The sequence below is a fragment of the Spermophilus citellus genome (genome assembly GCF_964194105.1).
Source record: "Spermophilus citellus genome assembly, chromosome: 4".
Taxonomy (NCBI): Eukaryota; Metazoa; Chordata; class Mammalia; order Rodentia; family Sciuridae; genus Spermophilus; species Spermophilus citellus.
The window spans coordinates 190,674,615-190,697,241 of NC_138185.1; the positions used below are offsets into that span (position 1 = coordinate 190,674,615).

The following is a 22,627-nucleotide window of genomic DNA, read 5'->3' on the forward strand; positions in this document are numbered from 1 at the left end:
AATGAAATTTCACAAAGAACCTGTGCTACTGACCGGCAGGTCCTTGGAAGTAACCCCCAGAACTCCAGCTCTCCTGGGTCTCCTCAGGTTCTTCCTGCTCTTCACCCCATCTGCTGTGCTTTCTATCGACCTTACAGAATGAATGCTGGGATATAATTCATGGTTTACAGAGTTAATCTCCCACCACCTCCTTTGATTCCTATAATTACGCAGACATTTTTTTTTTTAATAGATGTGTCAAATTCTCTCAGAATCAAGCCTGCAAGTGACAGAGTTGAGAGCAGGCCCAAGGGTTGGAGCATGACTTGGTATCTTCTGCTCTTTGTATGAGGTCCACTTGTTTAAATAAATGTGTGTGGGCAATTTAAATAGTGTGCTAAGTTGGCACTTGAAAGGCAAACTTAGATGACTATGCTTTAAAAAAGTTTTTTTTAAAATTAAAGTATGCATCCAGAAACAAGTACAAATTATGTAGGTACAGTTCAGTGAGTTTCCATTCAATAGGCACAGCTATTTAATCTTAATACACATCAAACTAGAAGGCAGCAGAACCTTCTCTTGTGCCTGCCCCCTGTTAGTCACTTCCTCTTCTATTCAGGCCACTGTACTGGCTTCTCATTGCCACAGATCACTTTAGATAATATGGAACATTTATTTACTCTTGTATCCTTTATGACTGACTTCTTAATTTTGTGTTTATTTTAATTGACAAGTGGAAATGGCATATATTTATTGTATGTCTGATGTTTTGATATACATTGTATACATGAGGAATGACTAAATCAAGCTAATTAACATGTATTACCTCACATCTATTTGTGGTGTGAACACTTAGCATCTACTCAGTAGTAATTTTCAGGTATAAAATAAATTGTTATAACTATAATCACCCTAGGGTACATTCAATAAATCTTTAAAAAAAATTTTTTTTTTTAGTTGTTGATGGACCTTTATTATTTTTTTAAATTTATTTGTATATGGTGCTGGAATTGAACCCAGTGCCTTAGGCATGCTAGTTGAGCGCTCTACAATAAATCTTAACTTATTTCTTGTGTCTAACTGAAATTTTGTTCCCTTTGGCCACCAGCTCATTCATTCCCCACCCCACGCCTTCCTACCCACAGAGTTACTTTACCCATCGCATTACTTTCTGCTTCTTTGCATTTGAATGTCTGACTCCCTCCCTGATTTTGTCTGTGAGTTCCATCTACATTGTGCAGGCAGCAGTTTATGCATTTTCCTTGTCAGATAATATTCCTGTGTTTGAACATAACACAATTGCTGATAGTAGATGTTTGAATTATTTCCAAGTTCAGCAGAATGATGCTGTTGTGAAATTATTGTGGGTAGCTGCTTAGATGTGAACATGTTCAGCTTTAGTAACTCCAGACCGTTTTCCCGTGTGTTTACTTATACTCCCACCAGGTTTCCATTAGAAGGTCCATTTCTCCACATTCTTGCCAGCACTTAGTTTGATAAGCCTTTTTAATCATTCCCATGTGTGTATAGAGGCGTGTCATTATGGTTTTGATGCACATTTCTCTTATCATCAATTGAAGTTTAGCATCTTGGCATGTGTGTAATGGCAATTTGGATCTCTTTTGTGACATGTCTGCTTGAGTCTCTTGTTTATTTTCCAGTCTTCTGTTCTTCCTTCCTTCCTTTCTTCCTTCCTTCCTTCCTTCCTTTCTTTTACTACTTTTTTTTTTTTTAACGAGAGTGACTTGGGACATTTGTGAAAAATGTTAAAATCTACCATCAAAGGAGTTAACTGTCACCCAAACCTGACTGTAGTCTCAGATGTTCTGGGGAGGAGGACAGGGAGTGATATGTAGCATCATAAAACCCTTTAGCAAGAAAACTTCCAGAAGAGTTGGAGCTAGGGTATGTGGCCTGGGAAATTGTCAAGTTATGAGACTGCTCAAAAGCTTGAAATCTTTTAACCTATAGATGAGTTTGCTTTTTGTAGAAGCTATTCTGGAAAATAGCAAAAATATTACTTAAAACATGTTTGGAATCACTTTGGGTATATATTCTTTTGAATGTTTTTAGTTGGTTCCAAAATGACTTTTGAGCACATATATGATTTAGGGAAATAGCAAAACACCTCTCAGAGACCAGCCTCGTGAATAAGAAAAATACTTCATAAGTGACTTTAAAAAATAGAGCATTATTTATAAGACTTGTTAATGAAGAGATAGTATTTCCTTTTTTTGGGTGAAGACAATAGACATTAACAGGGCAGAAGAATGCACCATTTCATGGTCTCTTCTAATCTGTACAATAACCTTTAATGTGTTTACTTTTTTTTAAATATTTTTTTAGTTGTAGGTGAACACAATATCTTTATTTTTATTTATTTATTTTTAATGTGGTGCTGAGGATCTAACCCAGGGCCTCATGCATGTGAGGTGAGCACTCTAGCACTGAGCCACAACCCCAGCCCAATATGTTTACTACTTTGAGTATTCTTGTTTTATGATGAAAAGTTAGGAGTTCATAAAAAGAAAGAGAACATGATTAAGGAATCGGACCTAGAAGTTACCACCTGTTCCTTTTCCCCATTCTTGCCTTTGTTAGTCAGCACTCATTCCATCAATGTGACAAAATACCTGTGATAAGTGATTTTACAGGAGGAAAGATTTATTTTGGCCCATGGTTTCAGAGGTTTCAGTCCATGGCTGCTTGGCTCCATTGCTTTGAGCCAGAACAACATGTTGGAGAGGTCCTGGTGGAGCAAAGCTACTCACTTCCTGAGGGCCAAGAAGACAAAAAGAGAAAGGAAGAGCCTGGGATCCTACTGGACCCTTCTACGGCATTACTCCAGTGACCTAATTTGCTCCAACTAGGACCTGTGTCCTAAAATTTCTCAATAGTGCCATCAGTGGGGTACCAACCCTTCAACACATGAGCTTTTTGGGGAACATTTAAGATCCAAACTATAACACTGTCTCTTTGAAAAATGTTAAAGGAGTTGCCAAACTCTGTGGCAGTCAGAAGTGAAGTCTGGTTTCCATGCTGTCCTGCTACAGAGCTCCAGAACTCTCCGGACCAGTGCTGGCTGGGGCTCCCAGTGGAACAGTCCTCCATGGCCTGCATCCAGCTTCAGGAAACACTCCTTCTTCCCTAGACACGATTCCTGGGCTCTGTCGTTTGTGGGTGCTCCTTATAGTGTTTCAACATCCCACCAATTCATGGGCCGACTTGTTAGTCTTGCTGCATTTGCTTCTTTTTGTTCCTGACTGGCAAAGAGCCACCCAGAAAATCCTTCAGGTGATGTTGATGAATAATGTCACTGTTGGAAATTGTATTCTGTGTAGAAAATCGTCTTTTTCTAAATGGGTAGTTACATAAAATCTGATGATAGAGGCAGAGCATTGCTGTTCCTATCTTCAAAGCAAATCGCCCATTACTTTTCCCTGAGACACAGGGGGTTAATGTCACTGGTATGTAGTAAAGACTTTCAGAAATTATTCATGAAAAGAATGCCATGGACAGATTGCTTTCACATAGCTGTGGACCTTGTGCTTCTAAGATGGGAAGGGACCAGTAGAGACAAGTAAGGACCCTTGACCATCCCAAACTCTTCTCTCCCTGCCTGGATCGGGGGCTCCAGGGGGCTGACCTTCTTCACTGAGTCTGAGAATATTGTCTAAATGCCAAGTCCATAGGGTGCAGAGCTACAGCCTGTTTTTCTGGCTGAAAGTGGTGGCTAAGGAGTCTCTGAACGTCTCTCCAGGCTCTGCAATAGAAGAGCTTAGTCAAATGGTGGTTCCTCTATTATTAGCACCTTTAATCCTAAACAGCATTGGTGGTCAGAGCAGAGTACTGGGTGCTGGGTGCCAGATACCCCCATTTCCTCTGCAGATTAGCTTTTTTTTTTTTTAACTTTTAAAAAAATTTCTTACATACATAGCAATAGTGGAATGCATTACAATCAGATTAGCTTTTTATTTCATTCATTTTCACTGGATAAAGTGAGACACCTTAGAAAAGAAAAAAAAAATGCAAGGACACTTTTATGGAAACTTCCCCAATAAGATAGTCATTTTCATGCCACATTTAATTCCTGTGCAAGACTCCAGAACAAGTGTGAAGAGCTGGGGGTTACTTAGGAGGAGCAGTCCCCATGGCTGTGAGTACCTGGTGAGGTCATCTAAACTCTTTGCCCTATCAGATTATATTATCCTATACATGAGCGCTGACTGTGCCTGTCAGGTTGGACTTGGCTGGTGGACATTCTGACTTATTACTCACCTCCTGCCAAAAGAAAGTTACATGTAAATAGCAGTTGGTGTTTTGAATTTTACGGTTCCCTGAGTAAACACAGGCTATGCATTGTGTTGGAAGTAGTAAAAGACCGCCCCTGTCCTTATTTTTTGAGTAGGTGTAACTAATGACTAGTTCCTGAACAGGTAACCAGGATGTAGGTCAGGTCCCTCCGGCGGCTTTGGCAGAGGTACGGTACACACACTGTCTCCCTGTAGATCGGCCGTGCTACCTTACAGGTACTCTGTCTATGGTTCTTTTTCCTGAGAAGTTTTCTAAACTTTTAATAAGCCTCTTGGTTTGGGAATAAGGAACTCAGTCCAGTCAAAATGAGTTTTCCTCAATGTAGTATTAATTATGTTAATAGGAAATAGTTGCACACATATGGTATGCTTGGCACTTTGCTAAGGACACTTTGTGGGTTCTTTTGATTCTTTCATTTATGTGCTCTAATTAGCCTCTTTTTACAGAATCAGAAGTCAGGGCTCAGAGGGGTTGTTCTTTGGTCCTAGAGTGATACAGACCATCGTGTGACTCCCAAATTCAAGTTCCTGACTACCACCCTGTGCTCCGTGGAAGCAGTGAGCAAGTGGAGAGTGTTCTCAGAATCTGGAGCTATCCCTGACAAATTGGATATCACAAGAGGGAAGATCAGACACTTACTAATAGGAAGTATGTCAGTATGAGTAACTCTTGCATTTAGAATATGCCCAGCAAGGAATAGGGAAATTAATCATGGTAGATTTTGAGAAGAAACAAGCTTTTGAAGAAGAAGAAAGATTTCCGTTGACATTTAAAAGGGGGGGGGGGAAGATAATTCCCTATATCCTGGTAAGGCTTTCATGGAGAGAGATGGTATTGTGAAATTCTAGAAGGTTCTAAGCAGCAATTTTACTTGGAACAGCTCTCCTAGTAGGTTTGTGAGTATTCCCAGGATCTCTTCCTCCTGCCTTTATCAAGTGTAAACATAGGGTCAATCCCATATGTACAGCCCCACTTCTTTTCTAGTCTATTTCATGTCCCAGCTTGGAAGAGGAGGAAGGACAGATAAGGATATTATAGTTCTCCTCACCTTGTGCAGTTGGTGCCATGTCACAGTGCCAGGCTGGGGGAAGAGTCCCAGGAAACACCTCATGTATAGGGCAAGAAGTCTGGTTTAAAATCCTGCAGGGAGCTGGGGATGTAGCTCAGTGGAAGAGGCCCTGGGTTCAATCCCTAGAACTTCAATCAATCAATATCAAACCCTGTAGGGACATTTAATCTGCATCTTTCTCGAGGTACTTTTAAATTTTTTTGTATTAAATTTTTGTCTGTCATTTAATTCACTCAGCAAAAATGCCTATTGTGTATGACCAGTTTCCACAGTGAGCAAAGCCAGGCCATATTTTTGTTTTTATAGCTCATTTTAAAAAGGAACTATATACAGATATACAGAAATAATTACACAGAATGTTACATGATCATTTTGTAGGTGCTCCTTGTCATTGCATGTTTGAGGAACTTTGGCCTAGTCAGGGAAATATAGGTGGTTTTCCTAGAGGTAATGTTGAGCTGAGATCTGAAAGAAAAGTAGGAGTTCAAGAGGGAGGAGATGACTTAACAGAAGTGGCAGAATATGCAAAGGCCCTGTGGTGGAAGGGACCTTGGTATGAATGAAGGAACATGAGCAGACCTCTGTGGCTGGGAGTGGAGGAAAATGGGTATGAAGGAGAGTCTTTTCTTGAGAGTCACAGCGTTCCTGTCATAATTTGAAGTGGTCAAATTGACACGTTTCACTTTGGTTGCAATACAGTGAATGGATGCATGGATTGTAGTGGGTCCAAGAGGAGATATGAATGGGTCAGTTTAGAAATTTGTCAAGTAGTTTAGGAAAAAATGATGATAGCCTGATCAGGATGGTAAAATGGAGAGAAAGAGTGACTGGATGTGGCAGTGGGTTGGAAGTCAGGGGTGAGAGGGAAGGAGGCACCAGAGATGGCTCTCTGGTTTCTAGCTTGTTGTGATTGCATGATGTTGTGCTGTTCCATGGACGTTGGTGTGTCTCCCCAGGTTGACCAGAGGCTGTTTGATTTTGATAGGGTACTTTTCTCATTTAAGTGTATACCCTCACAGGGAAACCTATGGTAGTACTGTTGTTGAATGTTTTGAGCAGGAGGGGTTTCTATAGAAAGATACCACATGGGCTTGGGGGCAAAGCAGTTGTGTGCCAGTTAGTGTGGTTGGAGAAAAACGCCACGGTGGGTGTCCAGTCCCAGAGGCAATTAGCCATAGAGAGATGTGCCTTCCATTTCAGGGAGCATTTCCAAGTCAGTTTGAACCTCTCAGCACTTGGAATCTTTATTTTTTTCATTCATAGTAGACTCAGTCTTTTTGATCCTTAGTGTCTCCATCCGTAGACCGACCTTCTGGGGTGGCTTGGAGGGTTCCCTTTGGTAACTTTATGAAATGTGAAGGGTTTTACCTGGAGTCTGTCAGTCTGTGCTTCCTTGCCCCTGTAGTCCTCCCCACCACTAGTGGGCGCTGTTGCTCAGAGGGCACAGGCCACAGGATGACAGTTGGCTCTTGGCAGATGAGGTAGCTCTCCTGCACAGGTAAATGCATACATAAGTAAATGTCTGTATTCCCTTTTTTGCCCAAATGCAGTAAAGATCATTACTTATTTTACATTTATAAATATTTGTGGTTTCTTACTTATAATCCTTCTATAAATGAGCCACTTGGGTGAGTTTTAGCTGATGTCACTCTGAAGGCTGAGGGAGAGGTGAGTGAAAGGGAAGTGAGATCCAGTTTTTTTTTTTTTTTTAAATCAAGATTGTTTTACAACAATTACTAATAGGGCATTATGTAAAATTGTGGATGTGTAACCGACCTGATTCTGCAATCTGCATTTGGGGTAAAATTGGGGGTTCATAACCCACTTCAATCTAATGTATGAAATATGATATGTCAAGAGCTTTGTAATGTTGTGAACAACCAATTAAAAAAAAAAAAAGATTGTTTTAGATTTCAGGTCCTGGAGTGTTCAGATTTTAGGTCCCCAGGGTTAGAGTGTGCTGAGGACAAAGGATTCCCTAGCCTTGGTCTGCTCCCACAGCGCTGCCAGAATGCTTTCATGTGGTAGGGACCTTGTTCAAAATGATTTGCCTGTGGTTGGTCTGTTTTCCTCTAATTCGCCTTTATTGTCCTCACAGTTTCTACATATCAGTCCTGTTTATTTTTCTCCCTCTCCATCATTTCTCTGTCACTTCAGATATTCTGGAATGATAGTGCATTTCTGTCTTTAGCACTGTATTTATTCTAAGCTGGGTATGGTGGTGTAACTGTAATTCCAGCTACTCAGGAGGCAGAGACAAGAGGGTGGCAAGTTCAAGGCCAGCCTGGGCAACTTAGGGAAGGCCTGTCTCAAAAGAACAAAACAAAATGACAACAACAAGCGTGCATTGTATTTATTGTTTCTTTTCCATTCTTCACATTCTCTTGAACTCAGTGATACATACCATTGTCCATTTCATCACTTAGTTGGAAGCAGGTTCTTTGTTAGGATCCAGAGTGACCTTGAGATATTTCACTCTATTGTGCTGCTCTGTTGGCCTAAGCATGTTAATGATAAATAGGTTACTCTCTAAAAGTGACTAGAGATGATGGGAAATAATAGCATATGCCAAATATCCTTGTATGTCCTGTATATTAAGATGTATAGAGCTAAGTAAAAAAATGGCTTGGGAGATACACATAGTATGTTTCGAAATATTTTGTATCACTTAGTCATTTTATTTAATGAACTGACATTTGCATAAAGATAGAAGCTTGTACTAAGATGACTAAAGCAGATTTATTGCCTTCTTTTTTTTTCACCTTTGGTTTTAAAAAAGCTTTTTTTTTTTTTTTTTTTTTTTACTGAAAAAAGTAATTTGTCTCTTTTTGGAAAGATTTATTTGGTATATGAAGCCTGATGTTTTTGAGCAAGAAAGGTTTTATATATCCAGTTAACCCTTTTGCTTCTCTTTCTCCAGCCTCCCTTCTTTCTGCCCATCTCTATTTCAGAGAGGAGGAAACCAAGGCTAGACAGTTCTACCAGGACTCATTAGTAAACTAAGGACTCAACTGCTGTATTTTTGTTCTTCAGCTCATTTTGATTTTCTAGAATTTTAAAATGTTTCTAAGATTCTTCATTATAAAATCCAATCAGTTTCAGGTCACTCTCTCTGAGATGTTGTTTCCTTGCTTTATGATAACCAGAGCTTTAATTAGTTCAGTACAAGAGGAAAACTAAACAATGGTTTTATCTTGTTCTGAATGTAATATAAAAATTTATAGCTTTATAAATAATATTTATTGATCCTGGCAGTGTTATTTGTATGTATGACTAAATAATATGGACGTGTACCAATATTTTATGTCTGTTTTGGCCAAACTTCCAACAGGAGGAGATTGAATTTGTGTTGAAATGTACTATTCTTTCTCTGTCAGGTTGGTCTTTATGAGGGGTGAGTCCTTGAAGTTGCAATTTTTCATTCTGAATTTGTGTAGGAAATCAGGATGTGTCTAATTAATTGTCATCTAGGGTGTCAGGAAATTCTCATAACAGTTAATTTCAATCCTCCTTAATTAAAAGTAAAGAGCATGTTAGGCAGCAACAGGATTTTGTTCTTTCTTCTAAGGAGGAGGTGGGAGTTTGTGAGTCAGCTGCACTTAGACCATAGCCTAGCGGGAGGGAGGAGGCCCCAGCAGCTGTGTGGGTCTTGATTCCGCTGGTGTTTAGGTGGCTATGGAGCTGTATGTAATGTGATCTGTGATCTAGCTCTCTCCTGTGAAAAGCAGTATGCTTAAAATCAGTTCTCAGCAATCAGTTCAGCAAGTGTGTTGTTTTCTATATCATGCTTTAGGATGAAGAACCCTTGGGAATGGTGTCTTGTCCTCAAATGTAGGTCTTAGAGTCACAATTGGTTGGGCAGATATCAGCTTCCTAAAAAGAATAAGAGTGGTAAGAATAAGAGTCCCAGGAGCAGAGTTCAACTGTGCCGGAAAGGCAGTGACCAGACTTTCCTTGTGAGTTCAGGAGCACCTTGGCAACCCATCTGGCTTCTCCCCATCCAGTAGAGCAGGATGCTGTCCTGGGTACTGTGATCAGATAGGCAGGGAGGACTGGATGTTGGGGATTGGGGCTATTCACCTTTCCTATTCCAGTTTTGGAAAGGCTCCTTTCCTCTTTCTCAGCTTCATCTCCCCATGGCCATTTGACAGGATTCTGGAAGCCTTAAAGTAACCTCCTCATCTACCTTACTACTGTTTTATCATTCTTCAGACCCAGCCAAGGTTCACCACTCTTTGGTCATTGTGAGCATTGAACTTCCGCCCAGAACAGAATTGAACAGTGCTAATCCTGTGGCACACACACTTTATTCTCAAGTATGATTATTGGCTTACATGTCTAAACTGAAAATCTGGGGAATGAGACTGTGACTTGCACATCCTGGATCCTCTGCATGGTGCCTGGTATGTGTCTTAGTATCCAAAAGGGGATGGATGGGTGGGACCCACTCAAGGACTGGTGGTGGGGGTGGAGAACACATGTAACTAGGTTACAGGGGGAGGCTTTAAGTGTGGACAAGAGAGTTGCTTCTGCTACATGCTTACTGAAGAAGATGTATAACAGGATGAAAGTGTGGATTATGGAGAATGAGCATGAGCCAAGCTGTTTCCTTTTTCTTTTTTTCCCAGAGTAGAAACAAGTAAATGGCAAGAGATGTTTTAGTCATTTGACTTTCCTGTTAAAAGTTCTGGTTCTTAATGGAAAGATCCATTCCTTATATGTAAATTAGGATGATAACCTTATGAGGTAGGTTCTGTTATTTTTTTTTTTTTAAAGAGAGAGTGAGAGGGGGGGGGGAGAGAGAGAGAGAGAGAGAGAGAGAGAGAGAGAGAGAGAGAGAGAGAGAGAGAATTTTTAATATTTATTTTTTAGTTCTTGGCGGACACAACATCTTTGTTGGTATGTGGTGCTGAGGATAGAACCCGGGCCACACGCATGCCAGGCGAGCGCGCTACCACTTGAGCCACATCCCCAGCCCCAGGTTCTGTTATTAATGTGAGGATACATTAAGACTTTGAAAACACTTAGCTCCCTGATTTGTATGCAGTGAGGGTTCAGTAGAGTGAATGGTAGCTATTGATGTTATTGGCTTGTAGTGTGTGATAGAACCTCGTAATGCCTATCATACATGTTTAGAGAATTCTCCCATGTAGATTCATGAAAAGCCATGAATGGGTTGTCCAGGTGTTGGGATTCATTGGAAGTGGAATTTTGTATTTTTCCTCTTCCTAGTTAGGTAGTGCTATGCTTGTTTTCAGAAAGGAGAACACCTACCAGATTCTTAGGAAAAATTTTCAATCTGCTAGAACATGATTTTAAAATAAATTTTTCATATGAGGCATCACACAGGAGTCTTTCTGGCTGTTTAAAATAATATATTTGTATATCTTTGCATTGCTGGTTCTATTTTTATTTATTTATTTATTTTAACTAGGTATATATGACAGCAGAATGCATTTTGATTCATTGTACACAATTGCAGCACAACTTTTCATTTCTCTAGTTGTGCACAATGTAGCATCACACCATATGTGCAATCACACACAGGGTAATGATGTTCATCTCATTCCACCATCTTTCCTGACTCCATACCCCCTCCCCTCCTGCTAGTTCTATTTTGATATGAAAGCAAGTCAGGTTGGTCTGTGATAGCTCATTTTAATTTATGGGTGCCCTTATTTGTATGTGTACAATTCTGTCCCCACAAGCGGAGAGCCATTTAGATAACGGTGATGGGAGTTAGTTCTAATAATATTTTTGTACACATGCATGCAAGTAGTCATTCATTCTTCATTCATTCATTATTCTCCTCTCTGTGTCTCACTTCTTTTCTCATCTGGTTCTTCAGTACTAAGTCCTAGAAATTTTATAAACTATTTTGTTTTAATGTTCCAAGAGGTTACTGTAATTGCCAGTGTTGGTGGCCATTTCTCTGTGCTTCTGAACCCCATCTTCTTGGAGTACTTTATAACCTATTGCTTTTGGAGTGTGTGATTACTTTTTATTTGCTGCCTAAACATGAGTCAATCCTGCTGTAGTGACTTCCTCAGCCAAAAAGAAAAGGGGTGTGAAAGAGCTGTGTACTTATCTCAGTTAGTGGTATTATTTTCAAGTTTGCCTGTAGCATTATCACTGTGTTTGAGTATGGGGTGCTGACCTAGTCCTTACTAGGAGCAAAGGTGTATGTACCATATTACCTTACTAAAATGGTAAAATTTCTGGCTTTAAGGGACTTGGATAAGTGGTACAGACCAATGGTATATTTGTTAGGGCCTCTAAGCCTTTTTTCATTTGAAAGCTTTTCCTTGGGATTTTCTGCATGGCACCATTACCTAGTGGTGTGCAAATAAAGCCTTCCCTTGCCTGTCACTCCAGGAACATTTATTGAATTGCTGTAGATTGGGCTTTACACTAGTGATGAGACTAAGACATTGGCTCTGTTTTCCCTGCAGAAGTTCAAAGCCTTTTGAGAACACTGAAGTGCTTTAATAGCAGTCTGAGATATCCTGAGTGTGATAGGATAACCACAGCCATAAACTCTGTAAAAAAGAAAAAAAAAATGCAGGGGCAAAGAAGTGTGGAAGAGAATGGGATCAGAGTGCAGCTGTATATTTGCAGTGGTCTTTGAAAAGTGAAGCTGGAGAGGAGGCTGCAGAGGAGCCAGTTTCTCAGGTAATTATCTACCAACCTAACTGTTGAGGATTAATCCTAGCAGTAAGGAGTCTTAGCCTGGGAATGGAGCGATTGAATTTGCATTTTGGAAAGAGTCCTGTGGCTTCATCTTAAGGAACCCCAAAAGGAAGTCATTTCGTTATTCTAAGCAACAGGGCTTTTTGCTAGTAATCCTAATGATTCATTACTTTGTGTAGGGCTTTGGGGTTTACAAATGATTTTCTTTGGCCTTAATTTCTTTTGTGGGAGGTAGCCCTGGGTAGACAACAAGTAAGGAAACAAGTTCAGAGATGTGACTTGATCAAGGTCATATTGAGAAACTGGCTATAGTAGGTCTCTTAATTCTACATCCAATGCTGCTTGGACATGATGTCAAAACATTTTAGTAAGTTGCTCAGTTACTAAGAATACTTATAAGTAAACTACCACCTGCACATCTTTCACCTGTATACCCATTGATTAGACAGACTGCCAGCATCATGAGGACTTACAATATTACATTTGATGTGCCTTTGACAAAGGCAGACCCAACAGGAGATACCACTGAGAATTTGCTGGATTGTTTCTCCTCCAGTGCCAGCTATGAAGGACTAGGAAAAAGGAACATTTGAAAAAACAAAGGGAATATTATTTTCATTATTAAATATCTCACATGTACTTATTACCGATTAGTTTTAAATAAAAAGAGCCTTGTTGTGAATTAGGCCTATCAGTCTGGTTCAGATTCCATATAGTAAATTTCTTGGCTTTTGCAACAGATTTTCTTTTTAATGAATGTTGGATGTTGAACTCAAAAGGCCTTCTGCATAGACTGATTAGAACTATTAGCCTTATGCATTTGCTTTGCATTAATTTATGTAGTAATTAGGTATAACATAGCGCCTTTCCAAATGGGTATTTTTGAAACAAAGAAACAATAAAAAAAAATCATTAAATGGACATTGTTTATTGCAGAAGAAACTTGTCCCTTGACAAGAGGCCTGGTAATGGTACTTCATAAGTACAAATCATCTTGTGACTCACATTCAGAATTAATAGTCAATAGTTTTTGTGTCAACCCTCCCCCTACTGAATTAGCAGTGAACTTAATGATACTTTTCTTACACACCTGGTGGAGTATTTGTGCTAGTGATATTTCTAGTCCGTCTAGGAGTTGGAGAAAAGTCAAGTTCTAAATTATCTTAGTCTTAAAATCCATGACAGTTTAAAAGCATTTACCAAATTGACTCAGTTATGATTTTCCTTTCTCACCTTTGTATCAGAAAAGCTTCTGGGGCCCAGAAGGCACTCTAGAAACCATGCGGACCTTGGAGCTGGACTGGGGTGAGATGGATTAGAATGCAGATTCCATTGATTCAAATCTGTTCTTCAAATTTATTAACTTTAACTTTGGGTAAAAGGGTGAGCCTCTGGTTCCTTTTCTGTGAAGGGAGGCTTTGGATAATGTTTTTCACAGATTCTGAGACATACATAATTTTGTTTGTTTTACATTTTAACATATCTGAAAATAAGACTTTTTTGTTTGTTTTTTAATTTCAAGACAGAGTCTCCTTAATTGCCAAGGCTGGACTTGAACTTGTGATCCTCCTTCTTAGCTTCCTCAGTAACCAGGAAGGATTACAGGTGTGTGCCAACAGTATGTGTTTCACAGTGCATTGTTTGTTTTGTTTTGTGATGGTTTTCTCCCCTAATGTAGTGGTGCATAAAATAATGGTGCATCTTACAGCAAGTGATTTCTTAGGTTTGCTGAAATAGGGTAATGTTTGCCAATCTCCCAGGTTGTTGTCAGTATTAAATGATATAATAGGTTTGCTAGTAAACTTTTGCTCTTCTGACAAACAAGCGAAAGTACCTTTGCACATCTCTTGACAATCTTTCTCTCATTTGAATTTGTCATGGTGAAACTTCATGTATCTTAAAAATAAATTGGAAAGAAATGGAAAATGGAAATCACAAAGTTACATGAATTAAGATTCCAAATATCTTTCTTGAATATTTAAAGTAACAAAAGAATTTCAAAGAGTTTTACAATTGACTTTCTGAAAGATTTTTTTTTTAATTTTCTTTTTAAACAATACCTGAGTAGTATAGGTCCTATTCCAAAGGGTAGAAAAAAATTCCTGTCTATGGATCATGATACAGTCCTAGTAAAATGCCTCCTCATTTCATATTACACTCGGTAGGATGTAATTTCACCAAGTTGAAACCATAGTTAATAATTATAGAAGCGAATATCTTAATGGTCCCCACTTGTTTATAAGGGAAATAGTCATTTGCCTCCTTGGTATTTTGTCAAAAGTTTCCAATTTCCTTGCTGAAGTCTTAAAATACTTTTTAGTGACAGGTAGTGCCAGTGTTCAGGTTAGGATTTTGTTTTGTGACTCCTGATTTAAACTGCTTTTCCAGAGAGAATTTAATCTCCTCTTTCCCTCTCCCCTTGCAATAAGAACTCTGAGGAAGGCCAGCTTAGGGTAGGAGGTGGGAGGATGGGAAGATCTGAATTTTATTTTGGACAATTTGAATTTGAGATGAGTTTGAAGCATCCAAGTGAAGATGTTGAGGAGGCAGTTGAATTTGTGAGTCAGAGATAAAAATGTGGCATATTTGGTGTAGAGATGATAGATGAAAGTCCGATCTTGGGTGGGATCACCTAGGAAACAAGGAGGCTTGGAACTAGAGGTTGACAAGCCACCTTCAGCCAGAAAACCTGTTTTATTTGGCCTGTGTAATGTTTTAAAAATATTTGAATGAGTTGCTGTAGCTTATGTTTATGGCTTTTTAGCTGCCCAGAATATATTTTCTCTTTTGGTAGCAGCTCCCTAGTTTTCTTTTGAGAAATTCTTTCTCCTCCAGTCTCAGACCTTATGCCTCAGGCAAAGTTCCACCTCTGGTTGCAAATGAAGTAGGTGACCCAGGGCTGCCTGATCACCCCCACCCCAAGTCACTGGGTTCAACAGTGGGTTTATAATCAATGTTGGCCCAATGAGAATTTTGAGAGTATGGGGAGCTCCAGGAAGAGAAAATTTGTTGGTTTCTGCTTAAAGCTATCAGGATGTGGACTGGAGGAACAGCAACTGTCACAACATGGGAGATAGAACTTATCTGAGAATGGGACAAGGAAGTAGAACCCAGATAGAGAACTGGTCCTGATCACCTTGATTAAACTCTGTGCTGAGCTGCAACTCTAGGCCCTTCAGTTAAAGAAGCCAGTAAATTCCCCTTTTGGTGTAACCCAGTTTGAACCAGAGTTCTTTTACTTGCACTAGAAAGAATTTTAATGAAGCAATTGCCAACATTTACCAATTGTGAGTTTTCACATAAAAATGAGGATTTTTTGGCGAGAGCTAAGTAATTAATTGTTGTTCTAGTAGGAGTGTTGCTGCCTTTCTGTTGTAACTCATACTACCCTCTTTTGTCACCTTACCTGATGCCCGGGTTCTGTTGTCAATAATCCTCCTGATTCTGTTTTTTTAAATTGAGGATTTGAGAGGAAAATGAGAGTCAACTTTGTGTCGTTGAATTGTACTATTTGCTTGCCCCTACAGATAATTGGGCTTTTGATCCCCTGTCTAGAGTGAAAAGGTAAGGGAACCTAGGCTCAGGCATAGAGGAGTCTGACTTCCAAAGAATAGGGAGGAGGATAAGTTTATAAAGACAAGGGAGCTGTGACCACAGGAAGGAAACTGTTGGTGGAGGCTAAGGTAAGGGTTGTTTCAGGGAGGAATTGAAAATATTGCTTGTACTTTTAAGGTAGAAAATATTTGAAAAATGGGAAAAAAAATCTTTTTAATTTGGCAACAAGAGGTCATTATTGACCAGAACTGGAGCTGTTTCAGAGAGTCATGGGGCCATGCCAGGTTAGGATCAGTCAAAAATGAATAGGAGGGGAAAAAATGGAGACACCCAAGGACAACAAAATTGTTTTATTTTGTTTTCTTCTGAAGAGAAGAAGAAATACAGGGAGGTAGCTAGACACATGTGAGGTAGAGCCGGAGTGCTTTGAAGCAGGACTTGAATATTAGAAGTGCCCATTGGAAGGATCTGGTTGAAAAGAAGTTAATTAAATAAGGGACAAAAGGGTCATTTGTTCCTGTGAATCAGAGAAGGTAGGATGCAGTGGAATCTCAAGGCTGAGTGGAGCTGTTCAGATGCGAGGAGGGAACATGATGCAACAGGAGGGAAGAGGATGAAGGCTGGCACAGATGCCAGGCAGTTGACAACAGGAAGTTGCTCTGCATGATGGCTTCCACTTCTCTTTTAGGTGGCAAAGTCATCTGAGAGTGTGGGTGGCAGCATGGATGTCAGCTGGGCTGTAGAGGTTTGAAAGTGAAATAACAGTGGAGGAGGGTGAGGGAATGTGTTGGTGAGAGAAATGTGGTGGGACCGCCTGCATTACTGAGCACTCGTTTGCAGTTGGTACTCATGAGTGTTGAATGACACTCGCTGCCTGTGTGTGACTTCCTCCAGTGTCCAGGTGCTCCACTGTGGATACAGACAGCCTCAGAAGGCAAAACCTAAGGCTGAGGTTTGGGTGGAAGTGGAAGGACAAAAGGAGGGTGAGAAAATAAGTCTAGAGCCCAGTGTCATGGAAAGTGTATTATCACAGTGATGGCCTTTGGAAATTCGGAAGGTAAGGAAGTAGGGACATGAAATGGAACTTCTGATGAAGCCCAAATGGTTGATCACAATGAAAGAGATTTCAAGAAGGAAACTGAAGCTGAGCATATGGTAGTAGAGGGTTGGAATGTTTGGCTGGGTGGTGGGTTGCTCCGGTGAAATAGAGGGGAGGGTCCTTGCATATGAGGTAGTAGAGACTAGAGAGCACAGTGTCAGTGGGTCTAGTTATTGAGATCATCTGTGCTGATTGCAGAATTAGGGAGAGAGGAAGATTTTGGCCAGAATTCAGTGAGGTGATCAGGTTGGCTGTTGTCTGAGAACAGATTTTCCATTTCCTCTAAACCTTCTTGCCTTTGGTTTGAATGGAAATTCACCTCTCTGTTTCTGAAATATATAATGGGTGTAATAGATTTTTTTTAATCTGGAAAAATATGTGTTTAATCACTTTATGTTACTGCAGAAAATGTAATTCATTTAAGCTTCTTGAGTTCATAGAATCTTCAGTTGCTAGAATAAGTTGGGCCTCATTTTTGCCTTACATGGGCATGTTGCTTGTGAAGGTGGCTGACAGTGTAATCAAAACCCTCAAGAACAGGCCAAGTTTAACTGACTCCCTAGTGGCTCTCACTGTGATGAGCTTTGGAAGGAGTGTAAGTAGGAAGCTATGTTAGAGACATCTGTCGTCATGTGCAGTGTGTATTGGGCTTGGCAGTAACTGCAGCCAAACAATCCCCTACCAGTCTGTAGTTTATATGCAATAATCTGGGCTCAAAAAATACTTCTCTGAATGGCAAGGCATTCGAGCCAGCATTCCTTAATACTTGTGAGGAAGATTCACCAAGGGAAAAAAAAAAGCACTTAGTTTTTATAATAAGATACTAAATCTGATCATCTCAAAACATCTGAAGGTTGCGATAAAAATCCTAAGAATCTGGAGGCAGAAATCTATAGTCAAAAAGAAGAAGAAAAAAAGGAATTCAAGTATGTAGTCTTTTAGATACAGCTCTACTTGTTACTGATTTTGAGAATGATTAGTGAATGACAGAGCACAGAGCAGGAGTGCATGTGCTTCCAGGCTGAGGATGACAGGAAAGATTGCACATCCCTCAGGACCCAGGATACAATGCAATGAAGTGTTTTATAGCCTAGAGATGCTTTTCTGCCAACCAGGTAGTTCCCTCTGCCTTCTTTAGGGCTTCCTCCTTATTCTGTCCCAGGAACCTGTTCATCATCCTGATTTTGCCTTTGCTTTTTCCAATACTAACACCTTTCTTCCTCTTTCTCCTTATCTATCTCATCCATTTTTCCATGCTCCGTGGAGCCAAAACCAAATCTAATGTGGTGCTAAATTTTCCCTTTCTCCAATTCCTTTGCGTTTATTGTTCATCTTTGTAACTTACTAAGTTAGGTCATTGATAGTTTCATAGATTGCTAGGTTGTGAGAAAACTTAGATTTTTTTTTCCTTCTTCTTCTTCTCAAACTAGTCTCAAGTTAAGAATCATTTCTCTACTAAACTCAAGGCACCAGTTCCTTTAGACCCTGGGGAGTTCAGGAGTCCTGAGACTTGGGTTTTTCTGTCTGGGGTTTTAGGTCATTAAGGATTGCTTCTGTTTTCTTTAACAAGGGGAAGAAAACATTGTTTGTGAGCATTGGATCTTCTTGGCTTCTACTTTTTTTTATACTATTTACCCAAGTAATAGTTTTTTCTTGCTCTCCAAATAGGGAAACCAACTGCTTTGTTATTAGCATTTTTCCTTAGAAAAATGGTTACAAGTTCATTTGGTCACAAGTCTTCCTGTGGCTGTTTATTCTCCTGTGCTTTTATGTACATTTTCAATAAGCATTTTAAAGCCTGTAATGTGGGAGGTGAGGTACAAGATCACCAAGCATTCCTTCTTTGGCACAAGTAGCAGAGGGGATCAAGTGACATTGCAATCAAGGAGCCCTAGACTCCTTCAGATCCTTTCAGAGTCCAGTTGGGATTGCAAACTGTCAGAAATAATGCCCAGCACATGGTAGGATATTAATTTATGGTAGATATTCTTTTGTAATTGCTGTTTTTGGTACTTGGGATTGGACCCAAGGGCACTTAACCACTGAGCCACATCCCCAGCCCTTTTTTGTATTTTATTTGAGAAAGGATCTTGCTGAGTTGTGTAGGGCCTCACTAAATTGTTGAGGCTGGCTTTGAACTTGTGATCCTCAGCCTCTTGAGCTGCTGGAATTACAGGCATGCACCACCGTGCCTGGATTATAGTAGATATTCTTATTGAGTTTTTTTTTTTTTTTTTTAGCTGATCAATAAGATCTTACATTGAGGAATTTTATAAATTAAGAACTCATTATCTTTAGGGTTGGAAACATCTCTAAATTACATGAAAGGAATATGCGGCCTAAGAGCTTTGTGACTGTACTCAGACTATGCCATTTATATTGGCAGATTGGGACCAGGACTCAGCTCTCTGGGTTCTGGAACCAAGATTTTTCTACTACACAGTGTGCAAGTCTCTAAAAAATCACTCCCAAGGAAGGAGTGTGGGAAACTAGGAGGAAAGCATATCGGGAGGCTGGACTAACCTTGGCTGGTAATTCCAAAGAATAGCATTAAGCATAGAAGTTTGGCCTCCTGTTATTTTTTCACATCACTCTGATTGTTGCTTCTACATCCTGTACACTTTAGTACATTCTGATTCATTACCTTGGAAAACCAGGGGAGTTTTGGGTCTTAAGGACAATTATAGCCTTTCATAATGTCAAAATTCATTAATTTAGCAGCATCTAACAAAGAGTGAGAGAAGTTGCTAGGCCTGGAGAGGCCTCTGGGCTTTGGGAGGAACTGTGGGGTTCTAGTGCATTGCTGCCTAGGCCTTGGGTAAGTGCTCAGTATTTTACTGCATAAGGAGTAAGTGACACACAAGTCAGAAATTATGGGAAGTGCCTGAGGTCAGAGATATATTAAAAATTTCTGGAAGTCCTGTTTGTTTACATTGTAAAAGAATGGGAAAATTAAGAAGTGATATAGCAAAGTGACGACAGAACAGAAAGGAGGACTTGAAGATCAGGTTAAGAGTGTTTTCTGGGTGTGCTGAGTTGGAGGTAGTGAACAGTTGTGTCGTGTGATAAAGAGAAGTTCTGTGTTTCTTTGCTCTGGGCAGAAGATCTGTGGATGATCCACAACAAAGAGCCTTTGGACAGAGAGATAATATGGGATGGATATGTGAGCATAGAGAACAAGTCTGAATTTGAGCTAGAGATGGCAAGCTGGGATTCGAACCTTGACAGGTTCATGTCAGGCTGGAGAGCTCAACCATGGTGCTGTCTGTCTGCTCTGCTGAGATGCCTCCCATGATCCACAGCCCGGGAGAAGCAACCAGTCTAGTGAGTCCTTGCTGTTCTAGGTACTGTCTTCTACCCATGTATGCTAGATCTGAGAGTTAACAGCAAACTTTTGTGGAAGTACTCTGTTCTCTGATGTCCTTTGGGAATTTCTTAGAGCAAAATAAGCCTTGGGATGCATTTGGCTTTAGGCCACCCTTAATCAAATGATTATGATTTGCTGGTTTCCATGGGTTTTCTAATCTTTGAATACATTGCATCCTTATTTTCAACTGGCAATGTGTTGTCTTGGTAACTGAGTATCAACAGATATTCCCTGCCCTTTGGATCAACCCAAAGTCTCTGGTTCTTCCACATGTTCTTGTGTTTCACTTCCTTATGTTCCTCTGGCCTCTGAGATTCAGCCTCCTGGATCCCTCACATGGATTCTGAATGCAGCTCTTCTCCCACAATGATCTTCTCAGGGAATCTAGTCTCCTCTTATAGGCTTTAGTGAAGACATGAATGGTGTGTTCTTTACTGTCTGTGCTGATTCTATTTATGCTTCATATTCTTTCTCCCTTGAATATCGATCAAAGTTGTACCCAAATTGGGGCAACTACAGGACAGGAAGGGTTCCTTGCTTTTGTTTCTTAACAATTACCCAAATAAATACTGCCTATTTTCTTAGAATTCTGGTGAGTAAAAATTGTCTCATTATATGTACTTTTGTTTGGTGCAAATATATAAAGCCAGAGATACTACTTTGTACATACTATCTAATTACAAAAGCCATTGATTATACTATTGGATCATTTGTGTTAACTCCTAATAAACATTTTACTGCAGATTCAGCACCCTACTTTATATATCTCAACAACATTCCTCTCAAATTTCTTTAATCTCTTCTGTCTGCCAACTTCTTTTCTTCAATGTAAGCCTTATAACTTTGCTTTTAGTTCTCATGCCAGTTCCTATATTGTCCAAGTCTGAAGTATTGAGCAAATCTCATTCTTTCTCTCCTAGTTCCTTGCAGCATGAAGTATATTGATTAAGAAAGAAAAAAAAAAAAAGCTTTATGCTTTTCTTGGCTTGTTTTATGTCTTCAGCAGATTTTTTCTTGTCCTGTTAATAAGTTCACAAACCAGGAGTCTATCTGATAGTACAAACATCCATGACATTTTCTTTTGAGTTATATTTGATATACGGGTATTTTTAAAACTTAGGCTTCTTTAGGATCTCATAAACATCTCCTGATAATCCTTTTTGGCATGGAGATTTTGAGTTTCTTTTCTTTAGAAAGGATCATGGAGAATTTGGCATTGTTGGAAAATATATTCCTAGTATAAAGGACCTGGGAGAGGGTCAGGAGGTCACTTCGTCTCCAGTCCTCAGAATTTTCTAGAACCTTAGAGTTGGTATGATTCTTCATATGTGCAAAAAAAGTTTCGAATCTGCTGCCATTCATGATCAAAAGTAAAGGGGAATCTAACTCTGTCTTTATTAGTTAGTTTCTATCAACAGAAGAGTCAAGGTTTAATACAATACAGTACTTACTGATGATTAGAACTTCATAAAAGTGTTGTTCCTTGGATTAAAAAAAAGACACAAAAGTAGAGTAAAAAATGTAATATGTCATAAAAGTAGGTAGGATTTATTGAGCATGCATACATTAGGCACTGTCTGTTTTCCATTTTTCCTTTCAATTATTATAACAACCCTATTGTACTCCCACTCTTATTTTTATTTTATGGAAGAGGAACCCATGATAACCAGAAAGGTTCAATAGTTTCCCCAAGGTCACACAGCTAATAAATGACAGATCGGCAATCTTAGCATTGATGAGCTAATCTAGAGCTCACACTTTAACTTCAAGGTCACATTGCCATTTATTGAGTCATTTTGACTTTTTTCCCCCTGCAGCCTCCCACCATATAGCTAATGCACAGGAAAAGTGGCAGTTACATGTTTTTAAAATTTTTTTTTCTCTTGTTGTTGTTTGTTTATTTAATAGCAGGGTTAACAAAGAAGGCACTATGTAGTCTAAATCAAGTTTAATTAGACCCATGTGAAAAACATAACAATTATCCATGCCAAATTTCTAACATTTTGATTTTTGCATGTTCAATTATTAATAGTCATGGGTGTATGGATTCTTTCATTTATTTTCTAAGTGGCAAAATTGAAGTGGCATGGAGTTGACTAGTTCTTTAATAATGTTTATCTAGAAGGAATATTTTATCGAAAAACAGTAAATCCATTCCTGTTTGTGGGACACATCTTCCTTTGGAGAATAGGATGTTGTCAGGTGTGGAATCTAGCATTAAACTATCTTTTTCCTTCCTCCTTCTTGAGCTGGTAGAAGGGACAAGTGGAGGTGGACAGAGTATCTATCTGGAAGAGCAGGTGCAGAGGAGGGCACAGCAGGAAGCACAGCATGAGACCCTTCCATTAGCCCCAGGATAGCCCTCCTTGCCCCCAGCTTCTTGTGCAACTGAGGCTTAAAGGAACCCAAAGAAGTCTCCTGCTCCGAGTTATCCAAATGTGATATTTTAAAAATACCAATTCTCTTTGGTCTTGTAGAGGACAAGATAATGGATATCCTCCCCTTCCCAGATACAAATGAGGATGTTCTTACATTGTTTTTGTAGTTAAATTTA

General features: G+C 39.6%; 1 protein-coding gene across 3 annotated transcripts in view; it reads left to right on the forward strand.

The window, feature by feature from the left end:
- STXBP6 (syntaxin binding protein 6) overlaps positions 1-22,627 on the forward strand; it is a 248,510-nt gene that overhangs the window by 11,288 nt on the left and 214,595 nt on the right. Inside the window, exon 2 of one of the 3 annotated variants that reach the window (XM_081289401.1) lies at positions 13,575-13,657. The exons of the other annotated variants lie outside the window; for them this stretch is intronic. The gene's annotated coding sequence lies outside the window, so the exon portion shown is untranslated. The remainder of the gene's footprint in view (positions 1-13,574; positions 13,658-22,627) is intronic. 3 annotated transcript variants of the gene reach the window in all.